At 40.6% G+C, this 22,324-nt stretch overlaps 1 pseudogene; it reads right to left on the bottom strand.

Annotated features, from left to right (window-relative positions):
- The window catches only part of LOC112414771 (uncharacterized), a 108,858-nt pseudogene extending 100,831 nt beyond the window's left edge, over nt 1-8,027 (bottom strand).
- Nucleotides 8,028-22,324: the final 14,297 nt, after the last annotated feature.

Below are 22,324 nucleotides of genomic sequence, written 5' to 3'. Positions count from 1 at the left end.
AAATATGTAAATTCAATGTAATTCCAACAAGATTTTTAAGGAATTCAACTAATATATTCTAAAACACATACTGAACAATAAATGTGCATAAATAGCCAAGACAATTTTGAAAAACAAAAGCAGAGGGGAGTCCTTATCAAATATTATGAAATACTGTCAACAGTAATAAAAATAATTTCTGGAGCAGAAGTAGACAGATTAATGGGATACTACAGAAACAGACCCACTTACATATAAGAAGTTAAGAAAGAATGGGCTGTTTAATAAATGTTGGGAAAACCAACTCGAGATAAGAATAATAATTAAGGTGGCTCCCTACCTTAAATCAAATAAAAAGCTAAACTCCATATGGTTGAAATACCTAAAAATTAGCTGTAAGGCAAATAGAAGAAACATGTAGAGAAATGTCTTTAGGAAATTCTGATAGAAATGGATTTCTAAAACGATATTCAAAGTGCACAACCACAAGGTGAAAAACTGATGGGCTAAGAGAATTTGTTCAACAAAGTACAGCATAAAGTTAATGGATGACCTCTTTCACAGCTCAACATCCACTTACCTGGAAAGATGAGAGAATCTGTACATCCTTCCACGTGAGTCCTTGTTATTCATTCAGGTTGTAGTTTAAGTTTCCTTTCAATCAATCCAAGAAGGATCAGAGTGACCAAATAAAGCAGGTTGCAAAGGCAGGAAGCAGAAACAATACGATGTTATGGAAGTACCTTTCTGAACAGTCCCTTCTGCTGCTGTAAGGCCTTGGGGCAACCCTGCAGTGTAGGTGCTCGGCAACAAGTCGGCTGAGACAGGCTGACCCTGGAGCTTTTGTAGTCTCTCTCGTACAGCACTGGTCAGGTCTCCGTAAGCCTTGTCAAGGCTGGCACGTTCAGTCGCAGCAAAATGAGACCTTACCTCCATCACTTCCACACTGGCTTCCTGGTATTCGGTGAGGTCGCTTTTCCCACAGGACGCACGAACTCGTGACAGCAGACGATCTGGACGTAACTTCTTAGCATCATCTGCCCACATATTTCTAGTGACCCCAAGCACACAAGCTTCATAACGTACTGCAATTACTCCACCAGACTTCCATGATTTGTACTGTACAACCGCACAAGTTTTAGTCCTCAAATGAGGATTTTGCTGCTGCTCCACTTGAAAAAAAAAAACAAAAAACAGTCCATGTCCACCAGAGCAATTGTCCTCTCTATCAGCCATTTTTCAAGGTGATAGACACCTGACAAAACCGCCACCCGCGGATGCCGCCGACTCTGTGCTCCGTTTCCAGTGGAAGGAAGATGAAAGGATCTTAAATATCTGTTCCCTTTCCGGGAGTGGGCTAGTCAGTTTCGAGAGAGGTTTATTCCCCGTAACGACAGAGCAAAGGACCAAAGGCCAAGAAGACGCTTGCCCGGGCAGCGGCCCACACAGCTGCGCTGCCTCAGCCGAGGTCATGTGCTCAGCGGATCGCTCTCCTGACGGAGACGTGATGGTGCGCGCGCCACCAATAGCAGATGAAGCGCCTGCGCACCGCCCCTTACGTCTCCCGGGACGCCTTCTAAATTAAGTTTCTGTTTCTGTGCCGTAATGAATCTTGCCTTCCGCAGACTCAACTGTTCTAATTAACCGTAACTGTTATTATATTTTGGTTTGGATGTTTGAATCTTCATGGCTTGGTGAGTAGCTGCTCTTTCAGCTGATCTATTGTCGTTTCAGCACATCCTGTCATCCTAGAAAAAGTCTTGTTCTGCTATAACCATAGGAGGTACCATCACCATCCTAATTTTTTCTGTCCTAAGACATGAAGCCGGGTATTTTCTAAGGAGTCCTGGTTCCTTTGAGTGTGATTTGAAATCGTAATCTGCGCTTTATGAGTTCTCCTAACGGCAAGTTGTGTACACAGGTGCTGCTATTGCTGTAGGTGAAATGCTTTCAGCGGCAAAGCTGGGAAATATATTTTTAAGAGTATGAGCTCTTACATCAGATTTCTTTCTAAATTAAAAAGTTTGAATAATGTAAGTTTTTATGCTGCACTGGCCGTGTGAATCTAATTGCATGTATGGGTTTCCTAAGCCAAGGCTTGTTTCTGTTCAGAACCAATATTTTCTGAGACAGGCTATGGTGGAACCTGTGGTTTGATCCACCCAGCAGCCTTTCCCCTTTCTTTGTTCCTAACATTCCAATTTTCCTTCTGGGGACTTCACTTCCCTCCTTCCATGCTAGTGGGAGAGTCATGTGCACTGTTTGGACACATGTCTGAGATAAGATTAACCCTATCCTCCCAGGAGTTTGAGTCTTCATTGAGGGGACATTGACACAAAGCATTGAAATGGGTCCTTCCAATGGCCATCCCTTGAAGAGATACTCTGTTAATGCCTCTTTCCTAATTTCTTGGAGCATCTTTGATCCTATTGCTCCCAACACCTGATTGTTCACTTTTTCATTAGGGTCTATAATTTATTTTATTTTTGTTAATTATTATTGTTACTTTGCTTAAGTTAACCAGAGTCTGTTTCTATCACCTGCAACCAGATAATCGTAACTGATGCACTTTTCTTTGTGGGTTGCCAGTAGCTTCCACTCTAACCATGGTAGGTGATTTCTGACAATTATTTGCATGATGACATGATCAGTTTACTTAGAGAAGATTTCAGTCAGTAACAAAGGGTGTGGGAAAAATGTGGGTCCTTTTTATTCACAAAACAGGCTCTTTTGTTTTTGAGGCACATTTTGTTCTTCTATTTGTTTATATGTACAATCATTTTCAGAGTTATTTTTATGTGAAAAAGATTACTCACAATTTGTCATTTTCAGAAAGCGAGCGCATAAGACATTCTGTGAGGGAAAGGCCTGCATAACTTTACCACCCTGCCCCCAAGATTATCTGAGGTTGCATATCCTGTATATACAACCCAGTTACTCAGCCTCTGTCTTCATAAGGAAGAAGGTCAGAGGTACCTTTGGGTTGTTTTCTTTGATGTCTTGGTACAGAGATTTGTTCATAGACAATGACTTTCAGACATCAAATATTTGAACTTGTTTGAGCTGAACTGTGTGATTCCTACCAGCAAGTGTGCTGTGTTTTCCCCATCTGTGAAGGGCTTTTCTCATTTCCTGTGTTTAGGAAATGGTAATGACTGACCTTGAAATTTGCTGGGCTGAAGTGCTAGGTAAGCAATACATAATAGCTGTTGATTCCATGGGATCGCAGTCCAGGTTGGGTGTTGTCTGCATTCTTCAACACTTCATTGTTGGTTCAGTTTTCAGTTTGCGAGTTACCAACTTAATCTTCAGATCATGTGTAGTAAGCCATTCCAAATCATAGGTACAATAGCAGCTACCATTTACTGAGTATATTGTGCTATGCACTGTATCAGGTGGTTTGTAAAAAGTGTGTTCTATTTTTACCAGCATCCTGGGTAAATACTGTCATCACCATTTACAGAGAAGGGAACTGGGATTCGAAGTTCTGTGATTTTATATAATTTACCTATTCTACTTTTTTTTTTGCGGTACGCGGGCCTCTCACTGTTGTGGCCTCTCCCGTTGCGGAGCACAGGCTGCGGACGTGCAGGCTCAGCGGCCATGGCTCACGGGCCCAGCCGCTCTGCGGCACGTGGGATCTTCCCGGACCAGGGCACGGACCCGTGTCCCCTGCATCGGCAGGCGGACTCTCAACCACTGCGCCACCAGGAAAGCCCCCTATTCTATATTTTGACAATTTATTCAAATTAAAGATATGCATATTTCACATAAGAGCCTTCATAAATAATGGGATAGGGACTTCCCTGGTGGTCCAGTGGCTAAGACTCCGTGCTCCCAATGCAGGGGTTCCATCCCTGGTCAGGGAACTAGATCCCAAATGCTGCAACTGAGAGTTCGCATGCCACAACTAAAGATCCCCCATGCTGCAACTAAAAAGATCCCGCATGCTGCAGCGAAGATCCTGCACGTGGCAACAAAAATCCTGCGTGCTGCAGCTATGACCCAGTGCAACCAAATAATAATAATAATGGGATAAGCACAAGGCATGTGCCTATGTCGCCCTTGTTTCAATGATTTTCAGATCTCAAACTCTTCACCCCTGTTCTTTGATCACATCCAGCATTCAACACCTTTTCCAAGTCAGAAATCTGAAAGTCACCCTCAATCTTTTCCTCTTTTTATTCCCTTTTGTTCATCAGTTATCAAGTCTTGTCAAAAATATATTTTGAATATGACTATTTTTCTTCCTTCCTACTGTTACTGCCATACTTTAGTTCACCATTATCTTGTCATGTCAATGATGGGATTACTGCAACAATATTCTAGCTGTATCTAAAAGGAGGTGTCTCAGGTAATCTATGCTTATCCAGGCCTCTGGAAGACATGGACTTTTTGGAATGAGTTATGGTCCTAGAGGGCAATAGAGTTATGGTCCTAGAGTGATAATGTGTGGTCACAGACTTGGATGAGAGATCATCTATGGGGAAAGAATAAAGATTGAGTTGATTCATTTTAGTCGTAGGCTACAATCATCATGGAACCTTTTGAACCAAGGGTGAGAGATTAAATCAATAAGCAGGAAATGGAGCTGTCTTTGGATTCTGGGCATAACAGATCAGTGTGCCACACTGTAGCGGCTAGGTAAAGGTATTAAGAGAACAATAAGAGGTCAGCAATAAATTAGGAGAAAAGAGCAAGATGAAGTTGGAGAGGTAAGATGGTAACTTTCCTAACATTTACCATGTTCTATGTAGGACCTGTTTGTTGAATTGTACAAAGGCTTTATTCTTATTTATATGGTATAAAGGTCTTCCCAGGTTGAGGGTAGATTCAAAGTGTCTGGACCAAATAGACCTTTAGGAACCAAGGGCTTGAGGCCTGAGTATCAGTTCTGTGAATTTAGTAATGCCCTTTGGCCATACCTTTTCCTCAGCTAGAGATTGGAAAGTGGCCAATATTATGCCCAAGCAGGTTGGGCCATGCCCGTTTTGGACTGCCCAAAGGCAGAATAAAAGATAAGTAAAAAGACCAGGTGATATTTTTAAAAAGATACAATGAAAGAAGGCAGTTTCATATGAAAAAGACCTTATAAGCAGAGAGATCGGTCACCCTAAGTGAAACAATGTTAGATGAATTCCACAAGGCTGTGGCTGATGGTTTTTGCTAAATCACTATGGATTATATTCACCTAGAGTACCATTTCATTGTGTAGTAGATAGGGTCTTGGGGGACAAGAACAAACATTGGATTCCCTATCAAATAGCACACTGAGCCTGGGAGAGGAAAGTTGTGGATCTCTCATAGCCAGAATGAAACAGTATTTCATTGAAAACGTTCTCACTCTAAACTAACAGGGATCCTGATTTCTAAATTGGTTTCAATTAAATATATTTTCTTCCCTTCTAAGAAAACAACATACACCTATAATCTCTTCTAACTATTGGCAGATCTGTGATGCTATAGCACTCCACACCTTCCCAGTGGCTGCAATTACACACATCAAATTTCAGGATGGACGACAAGGTAAGATTCTAGAGGTAAAAGGCTACCACTTATGGTCCCCATTTTGCTCTCATATGTCACAGCCTTTTATTGTCAGGAGTTATTTAGAGAAACAGTCATCAGCTAACAAAACCATCTGTTAGTTAACAACAGCAAAATATAAGGCTATTTCAAAATAGCATGGGGCATTTCAAGTTAAGGGCAGATGAGTGCCAACTATTTTTTCCCTTCAGTCTTTCCTTGTTAAAAAAGAATGCATTTGTTATCAAAGCTAGTTTGGCTAATGTGCTTTCACCTCATACATATCTAGAAATCAAAGCTGCCTAGAAAGTTATTTGAGGGTATGTTCTCCCTTTGGAGCCCATCTTGCTCCAGTCATGCTAATAGGAATTTCATGTGTGTGTCAAGAGGACAATATAGCCTTTATGCAATTCAACCAAAACGTCCTACTCAGAACATGGTAAATGTTGGGAAAGCAAAAACGGTCTCACTGGACAGATTTAGTAAAATTCTTCACCTTTGTGCTTGTCTGCACTACTCCATTACTTTTTCCATCAGTAGGAGGAGGGGTGGTAGATGAAGAATCTCTGTACTCCTCCTTTTCCCTTGGCCAGATAGTTTCCCAAATCAGCTAAATATAACTCCATTTATTGTCATGCTAAAATGTTCTATTTAGCTGTGTTTAACTGGATATCATGATTCCCCAGGCTGACCTTTTGCTCCTGGGAAGTCGTTTTAAATTCAATCCCGGCAAAGGAAAATCCTTCCAATTCGCTGGCTGTGAAAGGTCACAAGTGAAATGTGTTTTGATGGTATCTGCCTATGGCTTAATTCTCAGTAAACTTGAGCACTAACTGGGCCTCAATTGTGCTTTGTCTTGGGAATCCGAGTTCTAAGAAGCCTGGGAGAGCTGAGTGGGAGACGTGGGGCTGAGTTGCTGGCATCAGCCGAGGGTACACAAAGGTACCAGCTGAAAGGTAAGGTATATGGTGCTAAGTTAGGTCAATGCTGCCTTCTTTCTGAGCTGATGAGGGATTCAGACTAAAATATATAGTTTCTCTCCCTGTTTCATTTGATCTGTTTAAGAGGGGCATTTCCCACTTTCTGGGAGGCAAAGAGGGCTTAGGGTGAGATAGAGAAGGAACTAGAAGTGTGTGAACCAGTCAAGAGGAAATTGGAGTATCCTGAAAATTTAGCCATTTCAGGGTCCAGAGCATAAAGTCAGCGTTCCAAGTTTGACTCTTTCCCTTTTACAACATCTTTCTCGTTTATAATTTAGTAGCACTTCAGTCTCCAGTGAGTTGTTCACCATCATTATGCTGATTTTTAACTGAATTAAAGTACTTTTCTTACATCTTATCAAAGAACCTCACCCCCATTGAAAAAAATCATATTTACCAAGCAATATTAGGAGCTCTGTCAGAGACTTTTGAAGAGTTCAGTGGATGAAATATTGAGGTGAAGTTTCGGATTTTTGTTTTGTTCTTACTCTGTTTCAACTTTTTGTGACTTTGTGCCGTAATCATTCAATCAACAAGCATAATATCTGGCTCTTTCTAACTGAGAAAGAAGCCCAGAGAACAGTCTGTCCTCCCAGCACCCCATTCCTCTATCACACACACATTATGCTCTATGCCAGCAAGTATTCAATGTTTCCTGAACACGACTTGCAATTCCATACTTCCATGCCCATGTTTATGTGGCTTCCTCTTCCTGGGATGTCTTCATTTTTCTCATCAAAATTTTATTCATGCAGAAAGGCCAAAATGGCACTCGTTTCTGTAAAGCTTTCAAAAGGCTTCCCTCCTCTCACCTGTGTTGAAGGCGAGCATGACTTGGTAACATTTTGTCTATGCATCTATTATGCTTGGATATTCTATTGTGGTATATCTGTGTGTCTCCCACTCAACCCAGCACCCTGAGGGCAGAAGCTGGGCCTTCTTCATCTTTATACCCCAGTGCTTAGCTCAGGGATTACTCTAAGAAGAGGAGTCTTTAGCCATCCTACCACTGGAGTATGAGCAGTATGAGCCTTTGATATCAAGGGGGAGAAATGAAGTGATGTTTCTTAGAGCAAATGTATCTGGAGAGTTCATAGCAGCCACAGGAATAAGAAGAAAGCAAAAAACTCATTCTCTAAAAGCAGTAAGGGCAGTTCTCTGGTCATAAATGAGAAAAATTCTCCTTCCCTTTTCCCTTCTTTGTGTTGTCATTTCTTGGAAATACCTGGTTGCCGGGAGAACTCTTAGAATATTGGCAATGAGTTCAGCTGGAGAGAAATGGAGATGGCTCTGAAGTTGGGTGGAGACAGCTACACTTGACCGTATTTCACCAGCTTCTCAACTTTTTCTCCCCTCCTGGTTCTCCCTTCCACCCAGCAGACGGCAGGCCGGCTCCCATTCCTGAGAGTTCTTGAGAGGGAAAGCAGTATACGGCCTGCCAACCCCTGAGTTAAGCCATGTTCTACAGAAACAGCGTTCAGTGATCCAGGTGCAGCTGATGGAGCTTGCACTTACTCCTTTGCCATCAGTGGCTTCCGGCATTTAGTGACCCTGGGTGGTCCTGGGTATCCATATCAGTCCCAGATGACAGCACTTTCTGTCCCTCCTCAGGGGTCAGTCTCTCTTAGATATTGGTCTAACGAATTATATCTGTCAGGATTGTTGGTTGTAAGAATCCAGTGAAGCTGGTTTAAGGAGAAAATCTCCCCAACCTCCTGGAGGACTAGAGACTCTGGCTCGAATGCTACACAACTGGAAACAATGCGCAGTTATGCTACAAGGCCCTTCACTGGCAAAAGTACCACTCCTGATAGCCTATGCCTCAACTCCATAGGGAATAGACACCAGGACCTTCACCTTTTCTGCCCTCCAAGACTTGGACACATTTGCCACATGTTCTGTAGAAGGTGAATTTCACAGGCCTTCTTTTTTACATTGTATTCTTTTGAAAACAAGTCTCTCATGGTTGAGTTTGATAGGTGGATCCTAGGTCTCAGGCATACATCTTAGCAGCTAAGTTGCTGGGGAGACTTGTTTTCTAGTTTCTACCTTGAGGAGTTGAAACTCATAAGGCAAAATGTTTTCCAAGTTGCAGGGCTCTCAGAAGGTGCTGAGCAGCTGGAAAACATGACAAAAATCTATTGTATCCTATAGGGTATTTAAAAATTTTTTAACCAATATAAAACCGTATGACATTATTATACCAATTTCCTCAGTCTGTCTGATAACTTAGTGGTATGTGAAACTTTTTTTCTGGAGTTTGAGGCTTAGATTACCTTTCTAGTTCCTGATATCTCTCTTCCTAAGGAAGAGATTACCTTTCTAGTTCCTGATATCTCTCTTCCTAAGGAAGAGATTACCTTTCTAGTTCCTGATATCTCTCTTCCTAAGGAAGAGATTACCTTTCTAGTTCCTGATATCTCTCTTCCTAAGGAAGGACGTTGCTCTTTATTACCTTCCTCATATTGTTTCTTCTCCCAAATTCATTCTCCCACGTGTTGATGTGTTGGTTGGGACCTTGATGCATGGGACATGTCTTCTGCTGGTGACTTCCATTTGGTACCCTATATACCATCCCTCATGGCTGTGGCCCACCCTTGAGTTGGGACCTTCAGTTGCCAATAATTTTCTGAGTCATGCTTCAGCTCATGACTCTGTTTTGAATACAATAGCCTTGATTCTCTGGGTTGCCTTTTAAGACCAACCACTAGGGCCAATTGAGTTTGATATAGCTTGATTTTTCTCCATGCTGACTCCATCTTGACAAGGGTCAATGTACCTTGCTTATGAGAGGTAGGCATAAAAACAGAGCTGCCAATGCAGATTTTTCAAATTAAAATAAATTTATGCTGTGAGTTCCTCAAAGGCTAGAATCTTATCTTAATTAATATCTTAATGATTAATCATCTCTGTATTCCCAGTGCTCAGTATAGCATCTGACATGCAGCGGGCCTGCAATTCAATTTGAATGAATGAATGAATGGAGTGAATGCAAATTGCATAAAGGCCACCAGTATATTTCAGCATCACAGACTGGTCATTCATTTATTTAGCAAACATTTTTTGAGAAGTTGCTTTTATGTACAAAGCGCTATACTAGATACCATGGAAATCTGAAATAGCCCTAATGTTATTAATAGTTACAACCATAGGCAACATTTATTGTATACTTGCTAGACGACCAGCACTGTTACCTGTTTCATGAACATTCATTTGGTTCTCACAACAACCCTGCGAGGCAAACATACTATTATTGTTACTTCCATTTACAAGGGGAAGAATTGATTCTCAGAAGGGGTAAGTAAATGAAAACAAGTTGGGGATATGATGTTTACACAGTAGAGTTGGGAAGGTTCAAGAGCCATCTGGAATGTCTTAAATATCATAGGGCAACACATTTGCAGTACTCAGATTCCATTCAAAGAGTCCTTGAGTGCTAAATGGATACAGCTAGGGAATCAGAACTTACCTGGTGACCTCTATGCAACCTGCATTTTAGCACTAAGGAGCTCTGCTTTATTCATTCATCCATTCATTCAACAAACATGAATGGTATGCCTGCTGTGTGCTAGGAACTCTACGGAGCACTGGGTGCAGGGTCGGGGAGCTGGGAGAGGGGAGGACAAAAATGTCAATAGATCATTGCAATTCATAATAAGAGCTATAATAGAGGTGTGAACATATTTCAGAGGAAATACGTTATTATCTTTCATATTTCCAACATTTCAACATTAAGTATGACATTTGCAGTAGGCACTTGTAGTTACCCTCTATTAGGTTAAAAAGAGTCCTTTTATGCTAAGTTTGCTAAGGGATTTGCAGATCATAAGTGGATTTGCATTTATTTCAAATGTTTTTCCTACATCTATTCAGATGAATTTTCTACATCTATGGAGATTATTTCTCTTCTTTTACTTATCAATGTAGATATGTAAACCATTATCTGTTATGAATATTTTCTAGTGTCAAACCAACCTTGCAATTTTAGGGCAAAACATACTTTTATACTTTTTTTTTTTTTTTTTTTTTTGCAGTATGCGGGCCTCTCACTGTTGTGGCCTCTCCCGTTGCAGAGCACAGGCTCCGGACGCGCAGGCTCAGCGGCCATGGCTCACGGGCCCAGCCGCTCCGCGGCATGTGGGATCCTCCCAGACCAGGGCACGAACCCGCGTCCCCTGCGTCGGCAGGTGGACTCCCAACCACTGCGCCACCAGGGAAGCCCTACTTTTATACACCTATTCAGATTTTCTCTGATTTAAATTTTAAAAAATTCTCCATTCACTTTTGCTAAATTGCATATTTGTAGAATGTATCTATTTCATCTATGTTTTAAAATGTATTAGCATAGAATTATTCATAGTCTCAATTTAATATCTTTTAAATTAATATAGCATCTGTAGCTATGGCCTCTTCATTAATATTGTTTACTTATTCTTTCTCTCTTTTTTCTTTATTAACATTACTAGAAAACTTTCAATTTTATTAGTTTTTTCAGTGACCCCCCTCACTTCGGCTTTTTTAAATTCTAAATAATTTCTAATTTCATGTTATATGTTTTACTCATTAATTTTGAGCCTTTATTTTTCTACTGTAGGCATTTAAACCTATTTTTTTTCAAGAAATGCTTTAGCTGCATCCCTCAATTTTTGATATGCTAATTTTTCATATGTCATTCTTTTGAAACATTATATAATAATCTAAGTTCCATTATGATTTCTTTTTTGTCCTGAATTATTTAAAATGTATTTAAAAATTTCTAATGAAATAGATTTTTATTTTGTTCTTTTTGAAAAGTTGTGTTTATTGCATTGCTGCCACAAGATGTGGCCTATAGAGAGCCTTTGAAACTTATTAGACTTGCTCTACAGCCTAATGCATGGTTAATTTTTGTAAATAGCCCTTGTATGTTCAACAAGTAGTTGGATGCAGATTTCCATAATATGTCCTTTGCATCAGGCTTGTTATTTGTGTTTAGATCTATATCCTTGCTGTTCTTTATTCACTTGATCTATCAATTACTGAGAGAAGTGTGTTAAAGTGTGTGAACATATAAATTTTTCTTAACAGATAGCTCAATTTTGTATTCACACATTGTGAAGGTGTAACATACCTAAGAGTTTAAAATTGTTATATGTCCCTGTGAGTTGAAGCTTTTATTATTATGTAGTGGCCATTTTTATTTTTAATAATGCTTTTTACCTTAAAGTCAATTTTGTGTGATAATTTTGCTATACCAGCTTTCTTTTGGTTATGATTTCCTTGGAAGAAAATGGTTCCAAATAGTTTTTTAAATATTTTTATTTTTGGCTGTGTTGGGTCTTCGTTGCTGTGCGAGGGCTTTAGTTGTGGCGAGTGGGGGCTACTCTTCATTCTGGTGCACGGGCTTCTCATTGCTGTGGCTTCTGTTGTTGTGGAGCACAGGCTCTAGGCACGCAGGCTTCAGTAGTTGTGGCATGAGGGCTCATGGGCTCTAGAGCGCAGGCTCAGTAGTTGCGGTGCACGGGCTTAGTTGCTCCACGGCATGTGGCATCTTCCCAGACCAGGGCTCAAACCCGTGTCCCCTGAATTGGCAGGTGGATTCTTAACCACTGCACCACCAGGGAAGTCCTCCAAATGGTTAACAGTGGTTAATGCTAACCCTTCCAGGCAAAATTAGTTTCCCCCTTCTGGATTTGACAGAACTCCCTCAAGGCTCAAATCCAGAGTCACCACTCTACCTTGTGGGCTTTGATTTGCTGGGGGGCAGAGACCTTTCTGTTTCTGGGTAGAGCCATGCTGTAAGCCAGCAACATCCATCAGACAGGAGGGGTGGTTTGCTGGAAGCAAGTTCCAGCCACAGGGCATTGGAAGGTGTCTGGGGTTGTAGGGCTGGACTCAGTATCTTTGGGACCCAGTGTTAGGGCACAAGGAATGCTGGACAGGGAAAGCTAGTGTTTATTAAGTGGAAACATCTTCACAACCACCACTCCTTGTAAAAACCCTGTGAGGGATGCGCTGTTGTCCTTCATGGCAAATTGTGGGGACTGGCTTGCTCTACCTGTTCCGACCCCTTCTGGTGTGTCTTCCTGGTGTACAGAGGCTGTACAATTAAGAATGACATTTCCTACATGCCCTTGCAGCTATGATTTTGGATGCAATTTTAGTTGTATCACTTGTACTCTCGTGAGACTTGGATTTGTCACAGGGTTAAGTATGGGGGAGAGATTAGGCGTGAGGCATCTATATTGCTAGCAAGGAAGATGCCAGAGGTTAAGTGGTTCTAGCAGCTGGAAGCTGTAGCAGGAAACTCAGCCTGGAGCCTGATCATCTAGCCCTTACAGTGATTTAGAAAGCTACTCATACTTAGTAATAAACTCCTTTTTGTTTTAACAAGTTAGAGTGAATTTTGCTGTCTATAGCTGTGCTCTGACAAATACACCCATTGTATAGGAGAGGAAGCTGAGACTGGAGCTAGGAAGTGAGCTGCTCCTGGTCGCACAGCTCATGAGTAGCCGAAATGGATGATGATCTTGCGTCCTTTGATGCCAAGTCAGGGCTCTTTCAGCAGCAGGACAAGCAGCAGACTCAGGGACCAGGCCCTGGAAGTTTCCAGGGCCATTAAGATAGTACTGAGAAACCACACATGCAGATGCAAAGTCTGGGTGCCACAGTGACACTTTGACTACATTACCCAGTAAGAGCTGCTACAACTCCTACTGGCCTGAGCTGGAATTAGGTGGCTCCCCACCAACTCCACCCCATTACTTGCCTCTTCGTGCATTTCTTTTTGGCCTTTCTGCTAAGTGTATTACTTGCCCTCCTGTGTTTCTGTGTTAATATTGGGATCCCATAGAGTTTGGGTTGCTCATTCGGCTGCGTTCACATTGTACTGTGTGCTCCTTTACTGTTCTTAGAATATTTTATTGCTTCTTCAAAACTTTTTGTGAATGAAGGAGAGAATAACAAACCTATAGGTTGATGTGCAGATAAGCAAGTAGTGAATTGTAACTATCATTACTTTTCTGTCTCCCACTAAAGTATCTGAAGTAGATGTCCTGTCCATCTCAGTCCATTGTTGTCTCATTGATGGCTCTCCTCATAATTTGTAATTATTTTCTCCTTTTGGGGGGGTTATGTTTGTTTTCTTTTATATTTTCCATACTAGGCAATAAGTTTCATGAGATCAGTTTCCATGTTTACCTTGATCAGGGCTGTGTCTGCAGCCCCTAGTCCATTCCTGGCACAAAGTAGGTATTTGAAAATGTTAACCAAGTGAATGAATGAATGATAAGCAGGGACCATGTCTTATCTTTTCATCTTTGTATCTTAGCATCCAGTTCAGAACCTGACACACAGAGGTTGCTGACTCATTTTAATTGAAAAAGAAGCTACAGTATGTGTACATGACCCACATTCATGAATACAAATTTTATTTTTTTCTTTTCTGTGTCTTCTTAACTGCAAACTTTGGGTTGTTCATCATTCACTTGCTATTTATTCAACAAGTATCTATAGAGTGAGTTGATACAAAGATAAGAAAAAAACCTTTCATAGCTTCAATTTTAGCAGAAGATCTAGCACATGCCATATCTTTAATATGCTTTCTAGAGGAATAAATAAATGAATGAAGGAATGTTAAATCTGTGGGGCTTGATGTTACATGCATAAAAGAAACTCAGCATTTTCAGACAATAGGGTAACTTCAGCTACACTGCATTGATTAGATGCACTGGATATCTTTCTACACGAGGTAGTATTTCCTAGATGGCACTCTCTCTGGTATTTCTTCTCTGGCTGGTCATGGGGAGCAAGAATCTGCAACACCTTTGTCTCTGAGTGTTGCTGGAGGCTCTTTGGGCACCACTCACAGAGCCGAGGCACTGGCAGGAGAGAGTAGAGAGAAGGAGAATGAGAGAAAGCAGGAAGAAAAGAAAAGAGGGAAATGAGAGGTCAGCGGATGGGAACGAGGGAAAGAATGGAGGAGAATTTGGAAGAAATAATGGTGATAATGCTAGTGATGCCTGCCAGTTAGTAAATGCCTTTTGTAGAGATTCTATGCTCTTTTCAACACGTATATTATCTCTAATTTTCATAACGCAGCCAGCAAGGTCAGTAACATGTATTACTTTCATTGTGTAGATGAGCAGACAGGCTCAGAGATGTTAAGAAGTAACCAGTCACACAGTGCTAAGAGGTGAAGCCAGGATTTGCTCTCAGGAGCGTCTGGCTCAAAGCCACAGTATGTTCACCTGGTGAGAAATGACAGAGAGCCACCACCGGGGACTTGCATGCCTCCCACGGGGCATTTGGATTACAGATGATTGTCAACCTACCACTTCGGGTGGGATGTCTAGATATCAGCACTTTAAAGCAGCTGTCTATTTATCTGCTGATTCACATGCATATACATACATACAACCAGAAAAAAGAAAAGAAAAATTTATTAATTTTTGTGTACACTTTGACCAGAATAAATACTTAACAGAAAAGAGGCATAATGGATGACAAATGGGGCAACATTCTCAAATGCCAGAATTCCAGAAGTAAAGCAAAACCCCTGACTCTAGCCTCACCCGCCACAGGTAGTGAGTAAACAAAGCCACACAGACCAAAAAAAGCAACAGGAAAATAACAGAATTGAGGAGCCATGTAAATACTTTCTGAATGACCATTGCCCAAAGGGTTGAGGTCAGGCATGTGGTTCTGTTCACCAAACCCTAAACAAAGGACTTGGGCTGTTTTATGCCCTGGTCATTATTGTTGGTTAAATTAAAGCATGATCAAAAGAAGTGTAATGGAATATTAATTTCAGTTACTGTAGCTAATTGAAATATAGCAGGAGTTGTGATTATTGAAAATGGAGTGAGAACACTCAGATGCACGTCCAAGTCTAGCTTACCCGTTTCAAGTTGGGCAGTAGCATATTTTTGAATATGATCATTATCCCTAGAGTCTATACTTAAGTGCATCAGGAGAAGTACTGGGCCCGGGAAAAAAGAAAAGCAAGTAATTCTCAGCTATCAGCAGACTTCAAAAATTCAAATTCAATTTAAAACTATTAATTGTTAATTTGTTCACATAAAAGACATTGCAAAAATGTATAATCCCTGTCAAGCCAAGGACTGTGTGGTTTTCATCTTGCTGTTCCCAGTTTGAAGCCTACATCCTGGCATCTAGGGGATGCTTATCAGTAATTGTTGAGTGAATGAGTATATGATTGTTGATGACTTTTGATTACTCTAATAAATGAGAGGGTTTTCCTTCTCAGACAACTGACCCCCTTCCTAAGTGAAAGTGCAGATCAGCAAGATTTGGGAGGAAGAAGACAGCTCTACTTTAGCTTGATACATAAGCCTGAGAGAGAGATGAAGAATATAAGCAGGAATTTGTCTGTTTTGTTCATTACTGTATTTCCATTGCATAGAACGGTATCTGGCAAATGTGAGGTATCCAACAAATATTTGTTAAATTAATGAATAAATGCTTAGCATGGAATTAGAAGGAGAGAGTGAGTTAAGCAAAGGAGGCAACGTGGAGAACTCAGAACCTCATAGTTCGTAGGAGAACTTCATATTTTACTTCTCTGCTGAGTTACCAATTCTCAAACATGGGGCACAGTCCTACTCAATGTAAGTACAAGAATCCCCTCCTCAAATCAGTATAATCTGCCATGTGGGATTAATCAGGCTTCTCTTTATTAACACGAGGGACTGGGATAATGCTTTAAAGGCATCAGTTCAAACAACTTAGTGAAAGTTGCTCTAGAATCACTTAAGATGCAAGGGTCATGCCAGTCATTCTCATGTTACAGGAGAATGTTATGTCCTTGAGGAGAATTTGTATTAGGTTTCTGAGCTTTGTACCCTCAATGTCCATTACCTACTTACACTCATTGATTTTTCCTAGAAGAGGCTTATTCTACTCATTTTTCTTCAGGCAAAGATACTTTACTGATTATCAAAGGCCAGTGACGCAGAGGATGTACATGAGAGGCCATGTTTAAGTAGCACTGAGAGAAATGGTCTTATGAAGAATGCTCCTAGAATGTGTCTTTAATCTACACCTGACAACATAATGGAGGGAAACACTGGCAAAAAAACAAGCTGGATGCACTTTAGCAAGAGTAATTTGTATGGGGTAGAAAAAATGTCATCAGTACTCAATAGTCACCCTCTGTGTGTGGTATTCTGTGTATGTGGGTGGCATTTTCTTTTGGCTTTTTCAGACGAGTATGTATATGTTGTTTGTTGTCTTCTCCTTTTGTTGTACACTTAACTATCAATTTAAAGGGGAAAAAAAGACTGTTGAAACAACATTTATTTTCATTTAGACAAGTACCACATTTTCTGAATCCATTTTGAATTCAGTTCAAGTGATGGAAAATTGGTGAAACTTTTCATAGAACCACAAATTTGAAAAATTGTCACAAAGTTTAGTGTTCCTCTGTTGTCTCATGATCATATACATGGGAGCCAAAGTCATATACTTTTGAATACATCTTTTGAATTGAATTCCCAGAACTGTGGTGCGAAGATGCAGGCAACAATTTTCACAAAGTAAGGAAATGTTCAGTGGGCTTTTGCGGTTGTTTTACCTAAAATACTATTTGCATGTGACTCTTTTACATCACTGGGTGAAGCCCTCTGGTGTCACTACACACAATGGGGCTCTCTTTACCAATGAGGAAGAGGGGGAAAGTCATAAGAGGGCAAGGAATAAAGCCAGGGGGAACAGGGTTTATGAATGTAAAACTTACAGTAGAATTTTAGACAGGAAAAAAGTTGATGATGCAAGTTAAAGCTGGCCCCAGGCTCAATAACTTACTGAAGTGGCATTTATTTGGCTGATAACCCAAGGTCTTGCTGAACTTGCTAGTACAATAGAGGTAATCTTTATGGAAGAATGAATTACAATAGCAGTTTAAAGTAACATTATTTGATCTTTCCCTTATGAAAGACCTTGTAAGCTCCCTGAAAGCTCTAAGTTCCAACTCTCTGCTATGGCTTAGAAACTGAAATGGGAATCTTCCTATATATCCTAAAAGATTTTTCCAATAGGTTTGCAGTATATCTCACCTGTAATAGAGTGAGCGATAAGGGCATAATGTGAGAGTTGATCTCATGAAGTAACTGAGCTGAAAGTAGATGGGGTAAGATATTTACATTCTGAGAAGTAAAATGACTTGCTCAAAGTCACACAGCCAGGTGACATGCTTCAGGTGTCATGTCGGTAGCTATTATTTCAAAGCCAATTAAACAGGCTCAGATCAAGAAGTCTCAAGATGAAAGAGGATTATAAAAAAGATTGTGATGCTTTTCTGAGAAGCATGGGTGTCATGAGAGCAAGATGAATACTGAATTATTTGTAAAGACTAGTTTTCCTTTCCTTTTTCTTCTCTAATTAGGAATGATATTAATGGGCATTAAATAATTTTGTAGCCGAAAGTTTGAAATTTATTTACAGTGTACTAAGAATCGTCAATGCATTTTGATGCAGAGATACACTGTGTGTGTTTAGAACACAGAGCTTTGGGGAAGGACGAAACTTCATCATTTTAAGTTTAAGACACATGGAGTGTTTTCTCTTCCAAGGTACATGCACTATTCCTTAAACACCCTCTGAATGCCAAGCAGTATGCAGTCTGGGTGGGGTAGACATATGGCACCACACCTGGAGAAATGCTGAATCATCCATCAGTTGCAGTTTAGGTTATTTGGAGCTGGCTGGGAGCATAACGATGTGGCAGGGATCCTAGGTCTCTTGTCTACCTCCTCCACTTCCAGTGTCTTCCTCCAGTGTCGAAGCTCCAGTTTGGGGGCATTATAGGTGAGGTGGAGAGTAGTGAGAGATAAGACTAGAAATGACTAGCCAGTGTCAGTCAGGGAGACCTTGAAAATCTCTTTCTCTCTCAAGTTGCCATTTTTTTCTTCTCAATATAGCACCACAACTAAGTCTTTCTAATCATTAAAAAGAAAGAGTCCAGCTGTATTCCCCATTAACTATTGTGTTTTCTCTTTTCCCCTTCAACAGCTTGAGACTTACCTGAAGTCTCTTTTTTTCGCCTTGCGTTGGCTGCTATACTCTACAACCTAATGTGGCCTGACATTTGCTTCCACCTTGCCTCTGAAACTGCCCTTGCTAAATTCATTAATGACATACTTGCAAATCCACTGGCATGTTAAACTTCTTATGTTAGGCAACATACCTACGGTTTTACACTGTTGATTTCCCCCTCATTCTTGAAACTCCTGCTTGGCTTCCGCAACTCCCTTCTTACCTTGCTGTCCTTCTATTTCATGAGTCTCTTCCCTTTCGCATTGGTGCTCTCCAGTGGTCTCTGGATTCCTCTTCTGCTGTTACTCTTCATACCCCATGACTTCTATTCATATAGTTTTAAATGCCTTCCCATGAGCTCTGGACCCATATTTCCAATTGCCTCATGTAAATCTTTCAGTCTGCATGCAGACACCGCAACTTAAGTACATCCTAAACCGAACCGACTGTCTCTCTTCCAAAATCAGTTCTTTGTCGTGTATTTTTGATTCTGCTTAATAACTCCATCATATACTTGGTCCCCCATGTCAGAAATTTGGGAATAATCCATTATACTCTCACCCTTGCTACTTCTATAAATGTCATCAAATTCTCTTGGTTTTGCTTCTTAATCACTTCTCAAGCCTGTCTTTTCTTTCGTCTATTGTCACTACTGTAGTTTAGCTACTCATCATTTTTTAATCCTAGCTGATTGAACAGTCATGAAAGTTGTTGTGGGAAAAATATAAACAGTGTGATATGACAGCGTTTCTGGGACCATCTCTTTGATGAAGTGACATTGTGGCCTGATGACAGAGCCAGCCTGGAATGATCTTGGTGGGTAGAAATTTCCAGGAGTAGACAAGATAATGCATAAAACTCCAAGGAGAGAACAAACTTGGTGGGTTTGAGAAGCAGAAAGAAGGCCAGAATGGCTAAATCATGGTGAGCCAGGGGAGAATATAGGGGTACAATGTTACAGAGATTACATAGAAAATTTTTGGCCATGGAAAGGATGTAATACTTATAGTTTCATTGTATGTGTCATGACAGTTCATTTGCCATGGAGAGAGAAGACACACCCATGGCTCTGTGACGTTAATGACATATCTATTGAAATTAGGAAGTTGAAAAGAAGGGCTAATTTGATGGGGAAGGAGGATTTTAGTTTGAGGAATTAATCAATGGCTCTGAAAGTTAAAAATGTGAGTATAGGGGACTCCCCTGGTGGCGCAGTGGTTAAGAATCCTTCTGCCAATGCAGGGGACATGGGTTCGAGCCCTGGTCCGGGAAGATCCCACATGCCACGGAACAACTAAACCTGTGCGCCAAAACTACTGAGCCTGCGAGACATGACTACTGAGCTCACGTGCCATGACTACTGAGGCCCGCGAGCCTAGAGCCCATGCTCCACAACAAGAGAAGCCACAGCAATGAGAAGCCCGCGCGCTGCAACGAAGAGTGACCCCCCTGCTCGCCGCAGCTAGAGAAAGCCTGCATGCAACAACGAAGACCCAACACAGCCAAAAAAAAGTAAGTATAGGGATTGAGGAATTCATTGCTTAAAGATCAGAGTAGAAGCTCTGGATTTGATGAGATTACCAAAGAAGACAGTGGAGATTGTAAAAGAGAGAACTAAGGACGAAGGCCAAGGATAAAGCCTTGGAGAAGTGGAAATGGTGGTAGAAGGAGAGCTCTCAAAGGAAATTTATAAGAATAAGGGAGAGCTGGCCGTGTTCTCAGACATAGGGATGGGGCCATTGGCAGAAGAGATAGAAGATGCTGTTAAGAGTTGTAATAGACTCCAGATCAAGATTAGCTGGGACCAGGCAGCAACACCTAGGCCTTAAAGATGAACTGTCAAGTTGGCGTTGCCTTGTGAGGGTGGAGGGCAGGGGTGGAGAGAACTTAAGAGAACTGCACAGGCTGGGCCCAGCTAGGCCAGCCAGGCAGGTCAAGGCCTGGGTCTAGTTTGGTCAAGGACCAGTGCAAGGGGCTCATGCTGCCTGACCTTCCTCAGTGAAGTAGGACTGAAGGTCATCCCCCATGAGTGAGATTAAGTTGAAGGGAGTCAAGGGGCGGGCCCTTGAGGATGGATGTTTCAAACAGCCATTGTGGTTTCCTATAATCATTAGTCAACAAGGGATGTGTAAAACCATTCCTGAGGATCAGTGAGAGCTTGGCCGAGGTTAGAAAACATTGCTTTATGGTGGCCCAGTTTCCATGGTTTCCTTTCTCATGCAGCTTGGGAAAGGGAGCAGAGAAAACCAATTATTGTCTACAATAAGTCTAGGTTAAGAAATACTAGCTTGATGTTAGAGGCTACTATATGTGTTTTCCTTAGTGCCACAATATTATTTTGAATTTTGTGGAAAAAAAAATAGATTGTAGGTCAAATTGAATTTTGTTATTTTTCTATATTAAAAAATCATGTGATTCAGCCCAATTTTGAAAATCTGTAATAAGTGGAACCAAGGTTTTACATTAAGAGCCTACAGTGATTTATATTTAACTATGATTTTAAAAGAAATTTGAAAATGTTGGACCACTGTTACAGTGATTTGGGCTCTTATCTAGCAAGAGGTAGATAAGAGAACAAGAATGTACAAATAAATAGTAATGGTATAACACAAATTTCAGATCTTTTGAGTGACACGTTAACAATGTGAAGTTTTCCACTGACTGATATTTTAATGTCACACCCCCCAACAAACCTATAATTAAAGTTATTTTCATCTCAAATCCCTGCTTTTGGTGTGGGGGGGGGTGGGCGGGTTATAATTCCACTTTTAAAATGAGCTTCCAGATACAATTTGACATAAAGTCTTATCCTAGCAACAATTTCCTCTCTACCCTTCCATCATGAAATATAGGAATGTGTGGTCTTTTAGTTTTAAAAGTTATAAAGGTATTTAAAAAAGGAAATCGAACGCTTTTTGTTTGTTTTTTGACCAGTGTATATGCAGGAACTAAAGTCTAGCTTTAGAACAATTCACACAGACATCAGAGATCATTATAGCATGTAACAGTTCTGGGAGAAGGCAGTAGTCCCACTTACTATGCTTGTTTTCTTTTAATTGGAATGTTAATTAATTCATATTTTTCTTTGAGAGAAATAATACTTGCCCTGTGATTATTCTCAGAAAAAGAGTTTGGGTCTATAGCTGCACATTTTAAACAGCATCTGAATAAGTTTGAACAATAGCATCAAAATAGAAATAAACAAACAAAAATTCAAGGCAATTGAAGGAGAATCATCTCTCTTTTTGTACATTGTCCCTTTCTCGTAATCTCTTGAGCACAGAAATTTTATATGGAATTCTAATGATTTCCTTTCCTACTAATGTATTTTATGTATATACACACACATATACACACACGTATATGTCATATGTATTATGCATTGTGTGTGTGTATATATATATATATATATAAAATGTACTATATATGCATATATATAACCAGGGGATAAATCTCTTGAAGAACCATCTTCTGGGCCTTTTCCCCCCTTGAATGTGAATTCTGACCTAGGAGAAGGAAACCCTTAGATACTTCTGAATCAGGGAGTTAAATTCTTCATTGGAATTCAGAAAGTAAAAGGAAAGTGCTTGGGAAGAATTCTTCTGCTGAGGTGAGGGGTCATAGAAAGGCCATTCAATTCTTGCAGGAAGGTCATGGGGGCAGTGGGAGGGGTCATAGACTGAGGATCATTTGAAGAATGCCATCCTTTAAGTAGGGTTTAGGCATATCACTGGTTGAGAGACATCAATATGGTCTTTCTTGCATAAACAATTCTAGGAAATGCCTCCCAAGATATTTATTTTGCA

This window comes from Neophocaena asiaeorientalis, unplaced genomic scaffold, assembly GCF_003031525.2.
Source record: "Neophocaena asiaeorientalis asiaeorientalis breed wild unplaced genomic scaffold, Neophocaena_asiaeorientalis_V1.1 scaffold225, whole genome shotgun sequence".
In the NCBI taxonomy this organism is placed as follows: domain Eukaryota; kingdom Metazoa; phylum Chordata; class Mammalia; order Artiodactyla; family Phocoenidae; genus Neophocaena; species Neophocaena asiaeorientalis.
The sequence above is the reverse complement of the archived record's forward strand: the minus strand, read 5'-3'. Positions and strand labels throughout refer to the sequence as shown.